This window comes from Pteronotus mesoamericanus, unplaced genomic scaffold (assembly GCF_021234165.1).
Source record: "Pteronotus mesoamericanus isolate MK-2021 breed Mesoamerican mustached bat unplaced genomic scaffold, CSHL_Meso_final contig_246, whole genome shotgun sequence".
NCBI lineage: Eukaryota > Metazoa > Chordata > Mammalia > Chiroptera > Mormoopidae > Pteronotus > Pteronotus mesoamericanus.
Window position 1 is genome coordinate 9,036,589 of NW_026555104.1, and position 20,633 is coordinate 9,057,221.

Here is a 20,633-nt window from a genome sequence, read left to right on the forward strand (position 1 = left end):
TTTGACATCATCCACTTCTTTTGCTTTCTGCTTTAGGTCTCATATCCAAAAAATCACTGTCAAGACGCAAGTGAAGGAGCTTTTTTCCTATATTTTCTTCTAGGAGTTTTATAGTTTCTGGTCTTACACTTAAATCCTTAACCCACTTCAAGGTAATTTTTGTGAGTGGTCTAAGGTAGGAATCTGTAATGGATGCTTTTAGTAGATTTTCAAACTGAATATATGAACGGATAAAGGGGTCAATGAGGTCCTAGAAAGAACACTGAAGCTAAGAGACCAGTTCGCCAAGACAGACTCCTGGCAGACACCCCAGTGGGTTCCAGTGTCAGCCAAGGACAAGTAACGGGGGCAAAATGTGTACCCAGCATGGAGGCTGGAAGGCAGAGCACATGGGAGGAGACAGTGGGCAATGGGCCTACCTCATTTGTTCATTCAAAGATGGTTAAGAACAACTCCACTGTGGCAGACAGCAGGCACCTGGGATTTATCAGCAGCAAGCAGGGGTCCCCTGTCTTCAGGGAGCTGAAATGCAGGGTATCACATGGCCCCTGGGGGAACCTGGACAATGCATATCCAAGGCTATATCTTCCTGCTAATGTGCTTGTACCAATAATATTAATTGCAATATTTCAATTTATAAAATTGAAAAGAGAACCATTTCAATTTTAAGTAACAACACTCAACTTGAACTGGCTTAAGCAAGTAAAAGAAGATTTTGGTTTTCTGTATTAATGCCTAAAAATACCAGGGGTTAACTCGCTCCTGGTATGAGTGGACACAAGAGCTCCAAAGGTACCAACAGGGCTCTGTGTCCTGCTCCAGTCCTTGGCTCTGCTTTCTTCTGACTTCAAACTTACTGACTTCATTCTCAAGTGGCCTCAGAGTAAAAATGGCCTCTGGTAGCTCCACGCTCATCCTCTCAGCAAAGAGGAAGCACTTACTGTTCTGGAAACTCTGGGGCACTGTTAGAGGGGACTGGTTCAACTTAGGTGTGATGCCCAGGCCTGAGCAATACTTGCAGTCAGTACTGGGGTGTGCTGATTGGCTGGGGTCTGGCAGTAGGTGCGGGAATAGGTGGGATAGGGGACAGCCTCGTTTACTCAGTAGGGGCTGGGAATGAAGGAAGGTGGTTTCCAAAAAAGAGCAGGGCTGTCTGGAGGCCACCTCAGCACGCCCCACACCTACTATGCTCCAGGCACAACGTGTCAGGTAAGCCTTCCCACAGTCCTAGGTGGTGAGGCTGCTCAGATCGCTCTGGGTGCTTACGGGAGGCAACCGATCAATGTTGCTCCCTCACATTGCTGTTTCCCTCTCTCCTGTCCTCTCTCTCTAAAAGCAATGAAGGGATGTCCTCGGGTGAGGATAAAAATAAATAAAAAACCAGTACCTCCCCTAGAGTTCTTGAGAGGGTTTGAGATAATGCATGCAAGGCACTTAGTGTCTGGCCAGTCTTGATCTTGCCTGGGGGGCCTTGGGGGTGCTGTCCTGGCTAAGCTACATTAGCCGGACTCTCCACTGCAGCCTGGCTCACATGACAGAAAGACGGATTGGCTCACAGAACGGAAGGCCTGGGGGTGCTGGCTTCAGCACAGTTGGGCCCAGGGGTGGCTGAGTCCCAAGGGATGTGGCCAACAGTGAGTTCACTACATGAGTGTGAGGAAAACGTTCTCCTTGACTGCCAAGGGCTGACCTGAGCGAAGACCCAGAAGATCTGGCTGAAGCATCTGTGAAATGAGACTCGATTGAATTGGGGGTTACTAACCGGACACCCTCCAGACTGCTGGGATGGGGCCATGGTTTGTTGGTCCCAAGCCAAAAAAACAAACAAAAAACCCCAAAAGCAGATCTCCCTTTTTTGACGGGCTCTCAACTCCATGACTTCACAGGAGCTGCTCGCAGTGATTGTCAGGTCAGATACATAATTCGCCTCTACAAGTTTGAGAAATGCATTTGGGGAAGTGGATTGTGGCTTCAGGAAGGCAGGCTGGTAGGCATCTTCTTCCCAATCATGGTATCCACAGGGAAAAACAGCTGGCATCGGGCCGGGGCACGGCAAGGCGAGGGCTGTGGCTATAGCTCATCTTGACAGTCCCTCTCAGCAACCACATTTTTGAACCCCAGGATTCCACACGCTCCCTCCCCAAGCAGTCCCCGGGGGCCCTTTACCACGTATGGAACACCCAAACACCGTGCGCCGGCCCCACACTGCCCCTACTGTGTGCCCAGTGCAAGCCCCAGGCCCATGGTCTCTGTGATCTTGGACAAGTCATCCTACCTCTCCGAACCCCAGTTTCCTCACCTACAAAATGAGACTGGCATCTAGACACAAAAATCAAAACATAATTCCACACAAAAGACTTGTGAATATTAAGAGAGTTTTATTCATAATAGCCAAAATCTGGAAACAGCCCAAGTGTTTATCTGATAAATGGGTAAACAAACTGGTACGTCCATACAATAGGACACTACTTGGCAATGAAATGAACTATTGGTGCATACAAAACAGGAATAGACCTCAAAATCATGTTGGATCAAAGAAGCCAGACACAAAACAGCATATATTATGCGATATTTACATAGAATTCTAGAAAAGGCAAAATGAATCTTAGAACAAAGGCAGGTCAGTGGTTGTCTGGGTTGGAGAAATGGGCCATAAAGGGGAAGGAGGGACCTTGAAATGTAATTGATGGCGGTGGTAGTTACAAGGGTGTACATATTTAACAAAAACTTATGAATGGAACACTGAAAATGGGAGGATTCTATTGTATGTAAAGTATACCTCAAAGTTGATTTTTTAAAAGTGAGATCAAAGAAAAACATTGTCTTTGCTAGGACTCTGTGACAGAGACCCTACTCTGGATAATGTTAGGGGAAAAAAACTGCATTGACTCATAGGATCAGGTTAGTCCAGGGGGCGGTTGGCGTCAGGTATGGCTCGATCCAGGGGCTGACTGATGTCTGGACTTGCTCTTTCTCAGCTCTCTTTGCTCCTCGTTGGCTTTCTCCTCAAGTAGACAACAGGATGGCCACCAGCAGTTCCAAGCTTGGCAACTTCTGTCAACTTGGCAACTGCCACAGAAAGCAAATGCTTATTTCCCCAAAGTTGCTGCAAAAGTCCTAATGGGGAGTCAGTGTCCAGTCTGGGACACACGCCTGCCTCTAAAGCCAGGAGGAGGGATTGGACCCAGCTGAACCCCAAGGGTACAAGGTGGAGGAGGCTTGCTCCTCTGAAGGAAAAGGCAGGTATTATTGGGAGGGCCATGGACGCTGGGCAGAAACAGCTCACAACTAGCCGGCACGGGGGGCAATGTTATCACGTATTCCTACCTCTGCAGTCGCCAGGTCATCAGGGACAAGCCCCAAATTCATTGCAGGTCCAAGGCTGCTTTTCTGCGATGTCACAGGGCCCTGCCTCTTTGATACAAGAGTCAAAACAGAAAGCAAGTGCTAATCTCTTCCCCACCAGCCAAGCCAAACAGAAAGCCCTTCCTGCCTGTGGCAGGCTGTCTGCACCCCAAGGAGGTGGGGGTGGGGGCGGAGGGGGAGCTCTGTAGCAGCTACTCTGGCCCAGGCCCAGAGGGAGGATCTTGGAACTGATGGTGATGGCATCCGGACTTGTAGGATGGACCTGGGGTGCGGGGGGCTGGGGCAGGGGGGACAGCCGAAGGGTGCCTCCGCACGCCAACCCCGACAGGGATGCGGGCAAAGGGCTGAGGACTGTAGCTTCTCAATCTAGACCCACCATCCCAACAGGGTCTGGCCAGGGCAGGAGGTCCAGAGAAAAAACTGAAGAAAGATGGTCCCTGCAGAGATAAAGAACATGCTGAAACGCAAATCTTACTTCCTGAGCAGTGCAGGGCAGCTAGCGTTAAATGAGCATCTTCAGGCCAGACCCCACCCAGCATTCTCTGTTTTCCTAGAGGGGAGGGAAAGGGTGCGCTAACTTCAGAAGTCTACAATGTAGACACCTTCCTATGGGGAACTATTGCGCCCAAACAAATAAGGCAACAGGCTCAGAGATGGAGATTTTACCCTGGGCCCCCGCTAAGTGGCTGCCCTTGGACTTCTGGGCGAAGGCTTGTCTCCCCCTGCCCTACCCCAATGCCAGGAGCTCAGAGCTCCTGGCTCAGCCTGATTGCCCAAGGCTGCTAGTTGACATTATTTCTGACCTAGGTAAGCCAAGGAAGTTTAGGACTATCTCCCAGTCCAGCTGCTCAAGGAATATGGGCAAGAAAAGCCCACGCGGAGGCCCACCGCCCTGTTTTCCATCACGGGGCTGGCTGAGTCGGCCCGCCCAGCCATCCTGCTTTCTGGGAAGCAGGTTAAATGGATGTCATTGCCAAGAGAGTGCGCTCTGCCGCAAAGAGCTGGGCGGGGAGCGGGGCGAGAGCCAGACAGAGGAAGGAGAGAGCCAAGATCCAGCGAGGGAAGGTGTGGCCAAGGCCCAGGCCCTCCCTGCCAAAGGAAGCCCGTGGGCCTGGCCCAGAGCCGCTGGGCTCTGGGAAAGCGGTGTTCTCAGCTCCCAACTCCCATTTCCACCCGCCATGTCCAAGGCAGGCTGGCCCCGGGGAACATCGGACTGCTTCCTGGAGCTGTCAGTGCGCCTGCCCGTTCGTTCCCTGCACTGGCATCCAGCCCAGCTGACCCTCAGGCCAGGTCCTCAGAGCCCAGCTCTGTAGGAAAGAGGGAGAGGCAGGAACAATCTCCTGTAGACCTAGGTACCCAGGAGGGGTCCTATCCTAAGGGCTGCCAGGCTGGAGCAGGGCCCAGATGAGCAAGCCCCATGCAGGCTGTGCTTCTTCTTAGATGCCTCTGTCCAGACACTCAGTAGGGAGCTAGTGGCCCTTTGCCACCCACAGCTGTGGGACCTGAGCCACATGTCTCTGGCATGTTCTGAAAATGGGGCTAGATCCTGCCCTACCCAGAGCTGGTGTCTTAGCAGCACAGCAAGCTAGGGGTCCAGGCGGCCAGGTGCAGTCAGCATTGGGGAAACTAAGGGACAACCACCCAGTCTCCCTGTGGGGCAGATACATCCTCCAGGAGATCGTAGCCCACCCCCACCACCCACTCACCCACCCACCCACCCACCTCAAGTGTTTCATCATCACAGTGACCTAAGTATTAGTCAGCATTATGATTTGCTTGTTATAACCATATAAGCTAATTACAAAGAATAGCTATTACTGAAAGCACCGACCTTGGGAGTTGGAAGCTGCAGATCTAAACGCCGGCTCTGCCACATCCTAGCTGAGTGTCCTCTGGTGAGTCTCCTGATCTCCTTGGCCTCGCTCCTTCTCCTGCAAAATGAGGATCAAAAGACAGCTCAGAGCAGAGAAAATACAGGAAGGGAAAATCTGCCAATTGCAAATGGTCACATCACCTGATCAGACTCTGAAGGCAGGGCCGGAGGAAACCTCTCCCATCTCTAACTGGTGGGCACATAGTGAATGGTTCTCTGGCTGCTTAACAGAATCAGCTGAGGAACATCAGAAAAACTAAAACAGATCCCATTCCCAGGTCCCCCTACCAACCCCCAATGATTCAGATCCAACTGGTCTGGGGTCGAGCCCAGGTATTAAAGGGTTTTTTGGTGGTGGTTTTTTTTTTTTTTATCCTCACCCGAAGACATTTTTTTTTTCATTGCTTTTAGAGACAGACAGAAGGAGAGAGGGAAGGAAACACCGACGGGAGAGAGAAGCATCAGTTGGCTGCCTCCTGCATACTCCCCGGACTGGATCGGCGCCTGGACGAGGGAGCACATGTTGGGGGATTTGTGCACCACACCTGGGCTGAGAATCGAACCCACAACCTAGGTATGTGTCCTGACTGGAAATTGAGCCCTCAATCTTTCAGTTATGCCAGGATGACCCTCCAGCCAACTGAGCCACCCTGGCCAGGGTCATTGGAGTTTTTAATATTCTCCAAATGACTCCCAGGTGACCAGGGTCCAGAAGCAATGCAGCAGCCCACTTAGAAACCAGTCAGGACAGAGCCCACATTTCTAGCCTCCTCCCAACAACTTCATCCACTGTTTGGAGAGGCTCGGTGCTGCTGCGCACCCTCCAGGAAGGTCTCCGGGTGCCCTGGCTGGAGGAGATCTCCGGCCCACAGTTCAGCCCTCTTGTCAAAAAGAAAATAGAGACTCTGTGGCCCCTGAGGGCACAGAGCCATCACTCCAATGGGTTACAAGCCTCGCCAGTTTTAAAAGCTCCAATCCTGCTAACTGGTTGAGGTGTACATTCACAGAGAAGAAAAACAAAATGCTGAAAGGATGTATTTCATTAGCAGACATTATCCTCAGCTATCAGCATTTATAAACCTTTTTCATCCTTTTGTATTTTCATAAGGCAAGGCAGTTGTTTTAAAACTGAGGAAAAAACAGTATTGTTTTATTTTTGATGTATTGCCTTTAAAAATTGATATAGTGTCTTTTGCAAATGTTTTGGGATAAAGACTGAGGAACATGCTCAGGAACAAGGAGTTCTAGAGGGGATGGAAGGGCAGGCCAAAGGGGCCTCAGGGGCAGTAGATTTGAAAATAGCAAATGCTTAGCTGATGAGGGGGATGGAACTGTATCACCCTGTGTATCACGAGAGCTCCACCCACTTCTTACCAAGGAGGGACGAGCATCATTCCCCAACAGCCCCTGACAACCTGTACCTCAGAGCTGCCCTTTCCTCAGGGAGAGCTGGTGCGGAGGCAGGTTCTGAGCCTGTGCAGCAAGAGGCCCAGCTGGCCAGGAAGGAGGATCATGGCGGTGAGGGCTCCACATACAACCACCATCTTGAGTGACTGGAGTCAGCACCTGGGAGGGAACCTGAGAAATATCTGGAAGATAAATTTCCCCTGCTGACTGTGACGTCGATGACACACAAGCCAGGTCTTGCTGCCTATTCACTGCCTCGTTCTGTCCGTCCACAGGCAGGCCACCTGGCTCAGTCTCAGCTAGAAAGGAAGAGTCCGTGGCTGTGGGACTTGGTGACATTCTTGTGGACTGGGGTGCTTGGGTTAAGGGGGGGCATGTCACAACTTGGTATTTCAGCTTCTTAACATTCCCCCCAAGAACCCAAAGTCCACCCAGGGTGAGGCCTTGACTTAGCCCAAATATCTGTAGGGTGGGGATAGAAAAGGTGGCGGGGGGGGGGGGGCACCTGCTGAGAATGGAGGCGGCTCAGGAAAGGAAATGGGGATAGAAAACACCCAGCAAGCTCCAGGGTCACAGTGGCGGGCAAAGAGTTGGACCCACTGCAGGCATATTTGCAAAATGGCCAGTGCTGGGTCTCAGAGAATGGACTGAGGCTCTGTTTGAAAGCAGTGCAGGTTCCTGCCCAGCCCAGCACCATTGCCCTGCGCGTGCAGCCGGTTCGCCCACACAAACCAGGGAGACCCACTAATATGCACAGGCCAACAAAAGCATCGACCCAACGAAACTGTTTGAATAATAAGCAAGTCCCAGTTGGACCCCAGGAAGCCCTTCTCATCCCTCAGCGGCCAGGTGGGTGAGGGGCGGGTTGGCCGCCACTGCCCGATGCCCACTGCAAGAGCAATAAGGATTTTTAGGGGCATTATGACTGGAGATAGAATACACAGCTGCCCCTGAAAGTCCTTTATTTTTCTTGCTGTCCTCAGATATTCCAGGTGAGTCAGCAGTCGATTGGCTGGCCTGGGTGAGTGAAGATGGCACCCTCACGTGACCCTGGCCCACCTCCCCACAGCCCAGGGGCAGCTCTGTGGTGGGTCGGTGACTGCCCTCGCAGCTCCCAGAACATGCCCAGGAATGTTCTGGACATTTGCTCCATCCACAGACAACTCGGAACCCAGCGCCTTCTGCCCCCGGGGAGCCATGGACTGAGTCCTGTTGGAATCCCAAGGGGACAAGCGCAGCCCAAGAACCAGGGGATGCTGTGAGACCGGGAGAAGGGTCGTCAGGCCCCTGTCTGCCCACGTGGGCTGTGGCCCCACCTTGCAGAGACTGAGCGTCTGACAGTCGCAGGCCTGACACTGGCATGTGAACAGAAGGTGGCTGGCTTTAACCTCCTCACACACCAGCCCGGTTCCGGGAGGGAGGAAACCCTGGGAGGTGCCCCAGGAGACCAAGCCGAGCCAGAAAACCTGGGGAGGAGCTGCTGCTCTCCCTGAGCCCTCAAAGACACGCGATGCCGAGAGGGACTGGACCTGAGCTCTGGTTCGGCGGCCTCCAGCAACGGTGACCTTGGTTACCCCGGCTGGAAATCAGGCCCAGAAGGAGCTAAGCTCCTACTACCCTCTCTCCCATCGCAAAGAAAAGGCAAAACAAGAAATGAGAGCATTTCAGCTCTGTCGTATCCAAAGGAACCGTTCCTGAAAAGCTTACAGTCATGGATCCTCTGTCCCTGGTGGGAGGCAAAAGGCTGCAGACAGAAACAGCCCGCCCTGGGGTCACTGCAGCTTGGGCCTGGGTCTCGTCCAGCCCTCCCTCTGCTCCGCATCCAGCCCCGCCCTCCTCTGAGGCGAGCTCTGGAAAAGGCAACAGCTTCCGTGGGCCTGGGTAGGAAGGTAGGCCCTCCTCCACCAAAACAGCCTATGAGGAGCAGAGACTTCCCTGTGTCCCTAAGGTTTTCAGGTTCAAAGCAATGAGCTGGCAGGCTCTGCTGGGAAGTGCAGGCTGCAAGACACGGGGGGGGGGGGGGCGGGGTTGTAGGGAGACAGTCAGTCAGAGAGTGGCCAACAAGAAAGGGAAAGGGTTGGTGACCAGCTGTTTTTCTTTTGAGAGGATGGAAAGGGCTCCCGGCAACAGAGCCTAGGTTAGGGTCCTCCTCCATGGCATGATCCCTCCTGCCTCCAGTCTCCAGGGCAGCAGGGCTCCTGCCCAGGAAGGTCCGGCAGGCCCCTCCACAGGCCCCGGGACTCTGGCTCCTCCGAACTCCATCGTGACGAATGCCACCCATTGACAGGTAACTTGTCCCCTGACGTGAGACCATTCCACCAGGGCACTGCTCTGGCTGGAATCTGCCCAGCCGGCCACCAGGAGCCTACCCCACCCAGCCTGGCATGATAACCACCCCTCGGGGGCCTGGTTGTTGGTCAGGCTGTGTGTGCAGGGCCTGAGGCCACTCAGAGTAAGATGCAGCTCACCTCTTCTGAGGGTTTTTCCTGACTGCAGCCCCTCTCTGGGCTAGAGCTCCGTCTTTCTCCCTGCTCCGCACCCATCCCTCTACCTACTGGCCCACAGGCGGGGTGGTCCTGGGACCACCTGCATCCTAACTTCCTAACAAACAGTGCTGACTCTGGGGTGCCTGAGGTTGGCTGGTGGGGCAGGGAGTCTGTAATCCTAACAGGCTCCTCAAGTGCTTCTCAGACCCCAGCGTTCGAGAACCACTGCTCTGGGCCATCTTACCGTCCTGGTACAGGTGAGGTGGGGGATTCCGCCCCCCATGCCATGCTAGGTGGGTACAGGCGACCCACCCTCGCTTGGCTCTGGCCGCAGAGCTAACCCGTCACCAAACAGCCTAGCCCCCAGGCCTTCCCCGAGCCCTTGCCCTGCCCAGCCTCTGCTGAACACGTTGATGACCAAGGGGCTGTCCCCTTCTGCTGGGGCTGACAAGCCGTCCAGGCTTCCAGGCTGCTGCAGAGTGAGGAGGCTCCATTCTGAATACAGAGTCCCTAAAATAGCCGACAACCCACAAAACCGCCTTGGAAGGGAAAGAAAGGCCAAGCAGAGATATCACCCTTGCTCGGAATTTGTTCTAGAAAGAAAACTATGTGCCAGTCCCACCCTGACCAGAAAAGGAGGTGGTCGGGCAGAGGGCTGTAGGCCCAGGGTGTCTTGGGTGCACCCCTCCTACAGAGAAGCCACTGGGCACATGCACACAGGCTTGCAGCAGGGGCTGGCAGAGGGGGCCTGGCCCCAGGGCCCGAAAAGGCCAAGCCTGCTTCTAGTCAGGGGCCAACTTCCCTGGCACACAGAACTGGGTTGTGCGGGGCGGAGGAGTGCTGGCGCTCCCGGCACTCAGCCCAGGGGACTGGACTCCGCTGGGTCCTACCCTCCTTCTAGCCGCCCACCCAGTCTGCCCCAGGCTAGCCCACCGTGGAGGTGGGAGCCGGAGGGCTTGGCTGGCTTGGAGCCTCCGCTGCAGTGGAAAGCTCTCTCGGACTCGCTGGCCAATCCAGACCTGGGATGAACAAAGCCAGGAGTCCTGAATCTCATCCATCAGAGTCCCTGAGTTTACGATAACCAATTTCTCTGCCAGAAATTCTTTTGCTAAGAACACCTTGGATCTTAAACCCTCACTCCCACCATGCTCTGCAAACTCTCCAGCCCTGCTCTGGCCGACGCTGATGGCCAGTGTTCCTTAGGGTTGGCATAGCCCCCAAAACTCATCAGTGGGTGGAGGTCCCAGTGCCCTTTGGCAAGGCTGGACTGGAGCCCGAACGCGTCGGTCCACACGCATGCGCACTCCCACTAACGAGGCCAGGCCCGGGAGGGCAGTGCCTTCCACTGGCTCCCATTTCCAGGCCGTCCAGGAGACAAAGCCAGGGGCTGAGTGCGGGCCTTACAGCTGCAGCTTTTATCTCAAAGGCAACTGCACTGAGGGAGGGAAACGACAAGCAGAGAGGTGTGCAGACAGCAGGGCTAACACATGGGGAAGGGAAGGGTCTGTGTTTAAGGACACACACACAAGGAGTCCTCCTCACAAGGAGTCAGCAAACTGTGGACCCACAGGCCAAACCCGGCCCACCACCAGTTTTTATAAAGTTTTATTAAACACAAGCTTACTTATTTATGTGTTAGCCCTGGCTGCTTTCACGCCACGACAGCAGAGCAGAAGAGCTGCAACAGAGAACCCGTGGCCCTCAAAGCCTGAACTATTTACTGTTTCACCCTAAACAACAGGGCCGTTATCCCAAACCTTTCAGGATTTTTCAGGTTTTAGGAAGTAACGTGGTACGTATACCACATATTATACAACAAACACCCCACTCAGCAGGGCAGCACCCGCAACCAAACGCATTAATGTCTCTGCAGTGAAACCCATGAATATTGACACCCGCCCCCAAGATAAATATAGGCTATACTACACCAAGTCTCAAGTCAGTTTAGGTCAGGTTTTCCCCACGGAATTAGTTACAGAAACAGCTTATGGTTTTCATAGTTTTTTAGAGTTAGAATTTCAGAAAAGAATTGTGGGTCTGCACCAAAAGCAGTTACAAAGTGTGCAAGCAGAGTCCCGACTTCATTCTCTGGTCTTTTTTTTTTTATTTTTTCAATCCTCACCCAGGGATGTGCTTATTGATTTGAGAAAGAACCATCGACAAGACAGAGAAACATCGATCAGTTACCTCCAGTACGTGCCCCAACCAGGGATCGAACCTGCAGCCTAAGTATGTGCCCTGACCTGGAATCGAACCTGCAACCTTTTCGTATACAGGACAACGTTCCAACCAACTGAACCACTGGGCCAGGACTCATTCCCTGGTCTTGCTTCGATATCCGCACCCCTGCAGACTGCCCTGGTGGCCACCTAACACCAAGAAAGCACATTCAAGGCACGAAAATATAAACTGAATGAATATATATCGCCAACATTTTTTCTCCAAAGAACAGCTACTAATGTTATTGCTGAAAAATGTGGCAAAGCATCCGCCTGCTCCAGTGTCAGGGGCAGAGAAGAGCCAACATAAATAATTTTTCCAACTCCACTTACTCAGGACAAGGATAATAAAACTGTCCTCTGGTCACTGTTGGTGCCGGATGGGCCGGCACAGAGGTGCTGGGGGGAGCAGGTGAGTGGGCGGTAGCCCAAACTGGAAACTGGTGCTTCCCCTCACCTCCCCAGGTACACTTTCCTCAGAACCTCCCTGTAGCCAGTTTCATTTGGAAATCTAAAATTTACCTCATTGCCAATTCCCAACAGCTACTTAGAAAAATGTACTAATTGTATAATCTGGCTTCACATGCTCTAATTATACTCCTTTGGGTAGAAAAACAAAATTATATATTATTTATATATGTACCCACACAGATGTATATATGTATATATAATGGCACTTCTTCCAAAAAGTGCAAAATATCCAGACAATCTAAAGGTTTCAACTGAAACTAATATTGAATGTCAGCTGTAATTGGAAAAGTATTAAAAAATAAAAGTTAAAAAAATCTAAAGATAGTGATACTTAGAGAATATCTTAATGCACACTATCCACAAATAGATGAACCACCTCCTGTAAAATGCAGCTCTCCTGCGTTCAAGGATCAAGACATTTCAGCAATAACACCCATCAGACGTCCCAGAATTAAGTGGATCTTCTGCCTTTTTAATGCACCCCGTTTTTAGCATTCTGAAACGTCACACCCTGTTTCTAAATAGAGCAACTCCCAGGAACTTCCTCAGCGCCTGAGGTTTCTGAACCCCAGATTGGGAAAGAGGTTCTGGGCTCCACTGGTGATCGCTACCTAACCCCGGCGCTGGGAGGATTCTGAGGAGGGATTTGACTCTGCGCAGTCGATCGATTGGGAAGCTCTCTCAGCTGCCTGACCCCGGTGGGGGGCCCCCCTAGGGGTAAGATGTTAAGAAGAGGGGATGCTGTGTGGGGAGGGGCCTGCAGTCCTCCCGGAGCCGCGTCTTGTCAAGGTGGGCAGGGGCCAGGTAAACTCTCCCAACCAGCGAAAGAAAGCCGCTGCTTCCAGGACTATCTTTGGTCAAGGCCGCCTGCTCCGACAGGGAGGGGCCTGGGGGAGGGGGAGGCAGAGACCTGCCACCTGCCGTCCTGTCACCACAGCGGACACGGCGAACGTGGCCCCGTGCTGGGACCTCAGCTCCTGGGGGAGAGGACACAGGCTCCCCCGTGGCATTTCCTCCAGTCCTCTGCGGGACACGTGCGAGCCATCTGACTCACAAACATCATCTGCGACAAGTGGGGGGCCACGCTGGGCTCTGGGCTCGCACCGCCTGGGCTGGGAAGGGCTGCGCTGACACTGGCCAGTCAAGTTAGTTTCACTTTCTGGTTTTTTCCCTGAGTCGTTTCTCACCCTGATGGAAGAAAATGTCCTTTAAACGCCAAGAGAGAAAATCCTCAAAAATGTTCCTGGTTGTTTTGGGTTTTTTTTCTGAGGACACTGTTTTCCTCTGAAGACTGGGTAACAGGCTTTGGTGAAAACCCTAACTACGTAACTTCAGTCCCCGGGGCTGCTTAGTCTAATATGATTACACATCTAAATGCAATAAACGGGGCAAAGTGGTATTATTTTTCTGGGAAAAACCAACATCATAAAAGGGTCTTTATTGAATCAAGGGCCCGTGAACTGTTCTGTTGCCTAATTATGGCTCCCAAGTGAAGGAGGCTGGGTTTCCAGGCAGGACTCCTCACAACTCCCCAGCCCAAAGGGCAATGGGATATTTGTCAGGACTTGTCTAATTACAACAAAATCCACCGAAAGGATGGAAGGGAGGACGCCAAGGTTGGCAGCAGCCCCTTCCCCTATGCAGGCTCTGGAAATGGGGTGCTGCTTCTCTGGTTGACTTACCCTGCTCCATCCCCGCCACCCCTACATTCACACTCAGGATCCTGGACTCTGCCCCTGTCCACTGTCCCTGCGTAAGTGGTTTTCCAGCACCACGGCACTGCGCTCCTCTATCCCCATCTATACAGAAAAGGCCCATTGTCGAAATGTGATATTTTGCCAGATGGTTTAACATTCAGCGATCTGGCCAAGGTTAGCGTGCGCCCAGACCTGAGTGACAACGAACACTTACTATCACCAGACGCAGGAGGTGGGGGAGAGGGAAAGAGACTCAGGCCAGGGAAGGGTGAACCCTCCACACTAACCAACTGGGAAGCTAGTGGTTGACTTTTCCCAGATATAGGGTGGTCTGGCCAGGCAAGCTGGGAACCAGCATTTCGCGTATATACAAGTCCTGGTTCCAAGTATCTGTTTAATCGCCCTTGAAGTTCCATGAGCGAGGACACGTTTTCTTTTTAATTTTTTTTTCCTTCATGTTCTTAAGCTTACAACAGCAAGCTCAGTAGGAAGAAATTCAAGAGAACATTACCCTGACTCTCCCCCTGACCCTCCCCCGCAGATAGGCTGGAGCACAGTGGCTGCATGAACCAAACCCTGAAAAAGCCAGCAATTTCTGGACCCTCTCCTGCCCTGCCCCGCCTCGCCTCCGCTGTATGGGGTTTGTCTCTCTGAAGCAGAAGGAACTGCCCTCCCTGCCCCGACACACTCCCCAGTATATACAGCAAGGACTCGCTTCTCTTCCAGTATTTTGTCCCCAGATATTAAGCCAACAAGCAGGTTGGCCAGGCCCAGGCTGTCCTTCCTCGACCTCACTGGGGTTCCTTCACTGGCCCCACAGGCTCTGGGATGAATATGGTGTCACTTGAGAACAGCTACCGTGGGCTGCCTGCTGCCACGCACCTGGCATTTCCCACAGCATTCTCATCAAACCCGACGAGGTGGACATGCATTATCACACAGGGGGAAACTGAGTCTCAGCAAGGCGCATCACTGGCCCAAGGCCATCCAGCTGGTCCATGGAGAGCCAGACTTCCAGATGCAAAGCGAACACCCTTTCCCTAAGGCCTGCCGCAAGCAGGGACGCAGATGTCTCTCCTGGAAAGCCAGGAGCCATGGGCATATAAGCAGCAAGGCAGTTCGGTTTTTCAGAAGGGTCAGGGAGGGGGTCTCCCTCACAGCAGACATGGAAATAGAGAGGATTATTTTGTAAACGTTTGCTTGGAAAGACCAGAATTTACGCCTGTCCCCAAGAAGGAGAAGCCAGTGTTTTCCCTTGAACCCCACACACCCTAGGGCAGAAATCCAGTGGGAGGAAGTGAGCTTCATGAGAATGAACCACAAAGTCTTCACAGGCTGATCCAAATTTCCCAGCTGCACATCTCTGAGTCCTTCCCCCAGCCCTCCCAGCCCTCCCAACCACAGCCCCAGGTTCCAATCTCATGCCCTTCTCTGCCGCCTCCTGACTCACAATTTTAGAAGCTTCCATAGGAGTGCACACTGTATTTAGGCCAAACCCCCAGGGAACAGAGAAGGGTGCTCTCAGGCCCAAAGTGGCAGAGCTGAGATTGAAATCGGGCAATGGTTCTTTCCGCACAGCACCTCCCTCCCCAGTTCTCCTGGGCAGCAAACACAAGGGTCTGGCTACAGGGCGATTTCAAAATTCCCCAGACTGTGCCAAAGGGAGGAGGAAGGGAGCAGCGCAGTGGGTGAGAAGTCACCTGCTCTGCGTCTGTCTCTGGTCTTGCCCATTGCCCGGGGCCAGTCAGAAGTACTAACTGGCTCTAAAGCACTGAAAAGATTATGGTGTATCTCCACCTCCAGTTCGAAATCCAAAATAAAAAACATCGTTGAGCCATAAAAAAGTATAAGGAAGTCCAACAAAATCCTGATTTTTTTTTTCCATGACGATCACTCTTCAGTATGTTTTGGAATATCAAATCATTTCCTTCGATTCTGTACCCTGCTTGACGGGTCCCACCGGAGTGTGTTTAGCTTGCCCACTGGGTCACTGAGCAAGCAAGCCAAGAGCAGCTGTGGCAATTCACCTCTCCTGGAGACCTTTCCTGAAACATGCTCAGTGTCAGAACCAGCCTTCAGGCCCGCCAGGCTGGCCGTACTGTACTGCACAGCAGGTGTGCAAGGCGGCCATATCCACACGCTCGGGCCTAACCCAGGCCCACTCACCTCCTGCTCCACAGCTCAAGCTTGCTGGCTCCCGGCCTGGGGCGCCCTGCTGCACCCAGAAGGCTGGGAGTCAGGCTCCTGCGGCACCAAAGGCAGCTGTGAGGTCCGGGGAGAGCTTTTCCCCGCTGAGTCTCAGCCTCAGCTCCCCCAGGAGGCTTCACAGTAGCCCTCATCTGCTCTCAGAGCTGGGGTACAAAGGAGAGGGGGTGGCGAGAGGCCATGCCTGCCTACTCTGCCAATCCAAAGTTGGAACCCCAGTCTGGCCCGGTCCCTGGCGCGTGGTTGGTGGACAATGAAAACTGAGAGGACTGAGACTCAGGCAGGGGAAGGGGTTCCCAGGCATCATCCCAGACTTACGATTACAAAGCTGCTGTTGCCAGTGGGTCAGGTACCTTGTCCCTGGCCACACGCTAGGAAGCAATGGAGACTCACAAGCCGGAGGTCTCAATCACTCTGCACCCCTCTCAGCCAGCACGTATACACAGACAGACTCTAAATAAGACAGCTGAGGAGAGGAGGATTACCAGTCAAAGGTCCACTGTTGGGTGCCAGGCGCTGTGCCTACATTTTTCATATAAGCCTCACCACAAGCTTACCAGGTAGGGATCATAACCCTCGTTCACCAGGGAAGAAATAGGCACAGAGGAGTTACTTGTCAAAGGCCACCCAGCTGGCAAGTGGCAGTTAGGACTCCAACTCCAGCACATCTCTGCCTTCATGGCCCTCACCCTGGGCTGCTTTGAGAAAAACCCTTCATGGAACCCAAACTGAGCCCTTACTTCTGACAACGCTTTTAAAGACATGTCACCGATTAGGAGCACTGTTCTTTTGTGTGAAAGAACTGAGACAGGCCAAATATTTACCATCCCGCACAGAGAGCAGCAAACTGGCCTGGCAGCAGCATGAACTCGGCACAGAAATGATGGCCAGGATGTGGCTACACCAATAGAGGGACAGAATCGAACCCTGACCCTGCAGAGGGTTCAGATGGCTTGGCTTTCGGCAAAGAGGCATCGAGGGAGATCTGGGGGCTCAGCTCAGAGCATCCCTTACCCCCCACCACCCCCAAGGGCCACCAGCAAAACTGGAGGGACTTTTAAGTATCAGAATTTCTGGAGTTACTAAGACTTAGGGGTGGAGACGAGAGGGTCGGCCTCTCCCGACACCTCCTTTGTCAATCCGGTCCTCCTAGGCAAAAACTGACCTCTAATTTTTCATAGCTTGGGATTTTATTTTTCTTTAAAATTAAAAAAACAAAAAAACAGCTACAAGAGTGAGGTTAATTATTCACCAGTTTGCAATTTACCTAAGAGTTGAGGGAATGCAAGCAGGCAGGACTGGAGGTCCAGCTGGATTCTGGAGTCTTCCGCGGGTCTCTCCCCAAGGGTCGGGCTAAAATCCCTCCCTCCCGCCAGCTTCACCTTGCATGTAGCTGCTTTCTGAAGCCAGCTCCAGGGCAAACAAGTCTGACTTCACAGGACCTAGAGGTGCCCAGCTTAGAGGAATGGATGGGGTGGGGGTGGGGTGGGGGAAGGAAGGAGGGATCTGCTCCAGGAAACTATGAGAATTCAAAAGGGACAGCAAAATCAAAAAGCTCTCAACTAAAACACAATTCCTAAATACGACGGCTTAAGTCAAAGAACAAATCAGTGACTAGAGGCCAAGCCAGCCTGCTGTGGAGCTGATTCAATCACATTTTGCAAAGGAAAAATCCCAAGAAGGAAAAAAACACTCACTCACACTCACCCCAAAGAAATGAAGCACCAAGGCATTTCCTAAAAATCCCTAAAGCCCTGGTCAGCCCCAGAGGATGCGGCACAGCCTTCGGGGAAGTTGCCTGCTGCCTAGATGGGCCAGGGGCTCTGCCAGGCTCCTTAAGCCTTATTTCCAGAGATTTATGTCCCTTGTCCCCCAGACCTGTCCCCTCTAAGGTGGGTGCAAAGCAGCCACCTCTGTCTGCTTTTCTGCATCTCACTGCTCCAGCCCAAGTCTGCGTGTGTTTTATGACCACGGGATATTCTGGAGATTTCCACTTCATTTACTTTAAGAAATTGATCCCGGGGGCTGGGAGAGGCATGGGTTCAAAGAGAGAACTTCATTTTCCCAAACTGATGCAGTACTCCGAGGAGAGCATTTTTCTTAATTAGGGCAAGGACTCCACTTCGAAGCTCCCCCGAGTCTACTCTTGGACAATTTTGCCTCAAAACTGAGAATTGGTCAAGATACATGTACATTCAGGTACATGGCCAAAGAAATTCTTTTCTCCCATAATCCTGGCGTCTGCACGTTCTCCTCACTGGAGAACGAAGCTCCCACTGAAAAAACGTGGGCCAACTGCAGTGACAGGCGTGTGCCCTCTTCCTGGACTCACAGGCCCAACCCTGCTTCAGCGACCCCGTAGCCCACGGAGCTCCCCTCTGCACCCCGCAGTCCAAGCCCCCGCATGGCCACCAAAATGGGGACAGAGGCATCAAAGGGTTCCTGCAAGCTGTATACACTAGCCCACAGAAGTCAGGGAAGCCTGTGGAAAAACCTTCCAGAATGGGTCTTTGCACAACTTCGGGAGAGTTGGACCAACCCGGGTCGGCTAGTTTTTCCCTCTCCCTCCTCCTGTTTTCCAAAGCCAGGAAGAAGGGAAACCGAGGTGCCTTGTTTTGTCAACTTGCCCTCATTCAGTTCAGGTCACCTCACTGCATGTTCCCAAATGTTTTCCCAAGGCCCCCACTGCCAAGACAGCCAAAACACAATGCAAAATAAAGAAAAGTCCAAACACCAAGCAAACCCGAGGTTTCAGGGGTTGGTGGGGTTTTCCTTTGGAGGAGGAGGAGGTACAAAAGCAAAGTTATTGAGAGAGGATTTAAGAAAGGAATCTGAGCATAAACCTTGACGGGGACTTAGGGCGGGTCAGCATTATGTGGTGTATGCCAGGGAATAAAAGACCAGCCATTGGGAACATTCCCATAAAGATGCATCTTTAAAAAAAAAATAAAAAAAATCCTGGGGGTGGGGCGGGGTGGTGGCAGGGAAGGACAAGGGCTTCCCGGTCTACAGGGGCTAAACCTCCGCATCCCATCCCATCTCTGTACGAGCAACTCTAGAAATTGGGAGGCCCTCCTCACCCCCAAGCTCAAGGTTGCCGCCCTGGAATGCGCAGCAGGGTGGGCCCTAGGAGGCGAATGGGCTTGGCCCGTTGGGGAGAAAAGAGCCATCTCTCTTCCCTTGCTCCTGCTCTGCCCCAGCGGGGATCTCCCTCCGCCCGGAGGACACCGCCGCACATAGTCACCGACACAAATTTCCGAGTGCATTCCCTTTGCTCCTGGGAAGCACAGGGATCCCTAGAATCTCTCTGCACCGAGCCCGCAGCGAGCGCGCCTTGCCACCTCCTCTCCTAGAACGTGGACCCGGGAGGTGGCGGCCCGGCCAGGGTCCCTGTCCCTGCCTGGGCGCCGAGCTCGCGCGGGCCAGGAGCTCGCAGGAGCCGCTGGTCCCGGGAGCCGAGGACTGGGACTTTGTAGGCCAGTTGATCTGACACTCTCATCTCGCCCACAAAGACCCAGCCCTCAGCTCCCGCCTGTCTCTGAGTTCGGAGTTCGGACGCGCCCCGGACGGTCTCCCTCGGGTTGGAGCCGGCCTCCCGTTTTCCACCGTGCGCTGCTCGGCTGAGGTTCCTGGTTTCCTCTGAGCAGAGTACCCCAAAGAAGGCACCCGCCCCACCCAATGTCGGCCCGCCGGCCTCCGAAACCAGCCCGGGAAGGGTTACACGACGCTTGGCATGCGGCGGCTTCCAGGCCACCCCCAGCTGCCCTGGCACAGGCCAAGGGGACCGTGTTAGAGAGGAGGTGTGCGGACCTAGGCTGCCCCCACCCCCACTCCCCGCCCAGCGGAGCGCCAGAGTTACACCAAAAACTTCGCCAAGATCCCAAGCCGCGACCGCGAGGCCCAGCTCCATACCGACTCAGTTACCTGCGCTCATATCCTCGGGGCGCAGGGCCAGGGCAAAGCTGGGCCGCTCCGCCTCCAGGGAGTCAGAGAAGTCGCTGCGAGCCGGGCCCTGCGCCCCGACGTCCTGGGCGCCCCGCGCGCGCGCTGGGCGAGCTCCCCGCTCAACCTGCCTGGGACCTAGGGGCCGTCGCCGCCCCTGTCCTAAGAAGCACCAGCTCGGCACAGCAGGGAGAGGAGCGAGGTGCCGAGACCCCTCGAAAGTTGGGTGAGTTCTGCCCGTTCGCTCGATCTGCCGGAGCTGGCTCCACGTGCTGGTGACACATCAGGAAAGCTCCGCGCCCCGCGACTCCCGGAGGACAGACGCGGCCAGCGCCCGCCTGCACCGCCTCTGGGAGTCAAGAAGACTGCGCCCCGCCCCGGCCCGCCCTCCGCCCGCCCCTCGGTGGCGCCACCCGCTCCTGCCTGCGGCGCCCGCACCAGCCTGCGGCGCCCGCGCCCGCGCCCGCTCCAGCCTGCGGCACAGCGGAGGACACCCGGGCGGTGGGTGGGGGTGGCCTTGGCGCCTTCTCCCCGGCTGCTCTAACCGCCCCCGGGATCGAGTCCGGACGCCGGCGGTCCTACTCAACAGTCTCCAGTGCCTTCCTCCCAGTCCTGCAGCCCTTCCCGCCCCCGATATCCAGTAATTTTCCCCTTTCCTCCTCTGACCGGGCCCAGCCACTGCCAGCGCTTCCTCCCGCGAAGGCCAGAGCTGAGAGCCCCCTGCCGGCCACTCCGCTCCTGAGCCTTGCCCCGCAGCAGGAGCGCGCCACGGGGCCACACCAGCCAGGCTCCTGCAGCTAGCCAGCCTCAACCTCCCCGTACGGAGCCCAGAGCTGGCCAAGCCCTTCAGCAGGGCTTTGGTGGCAAACCAACGAGATAACTGTAAAATGCAAAGCATAGTACCCAGTAGCATGCTTTCTTAAGATGTTAATTTTGTATTTTCCGTCCTGTTCCAGTTGCCTGCAGA

General features: G+C 53.9%; 1 long non-coding RNA gene across 1 annotated transcript; it reads right to left on the reverse strand.

Annotated features, from left to right (window-relative positions):
* Positions 1-2,426: 2,426 nt before the first annotated feature.
* On the reverse strand, positions 2,427-19,982 carry LOC129070271 (uncharacterized). Its single transcript, XR_008529106.1, has 4 exons — positions 19,649-19,982; positions 5,198-5,297; positions 3,328-3,414; positions 2,427-3,069 (listed from the first exon to the last, which is right to left on the reverse strand). It is a non-coding gene; the product is annotated as an uncharacterized LOC129070271 (long non-coding RNA).
* Between the last annotated feature and the right edge of the window lie 651 nt (positions 19,983-20,633).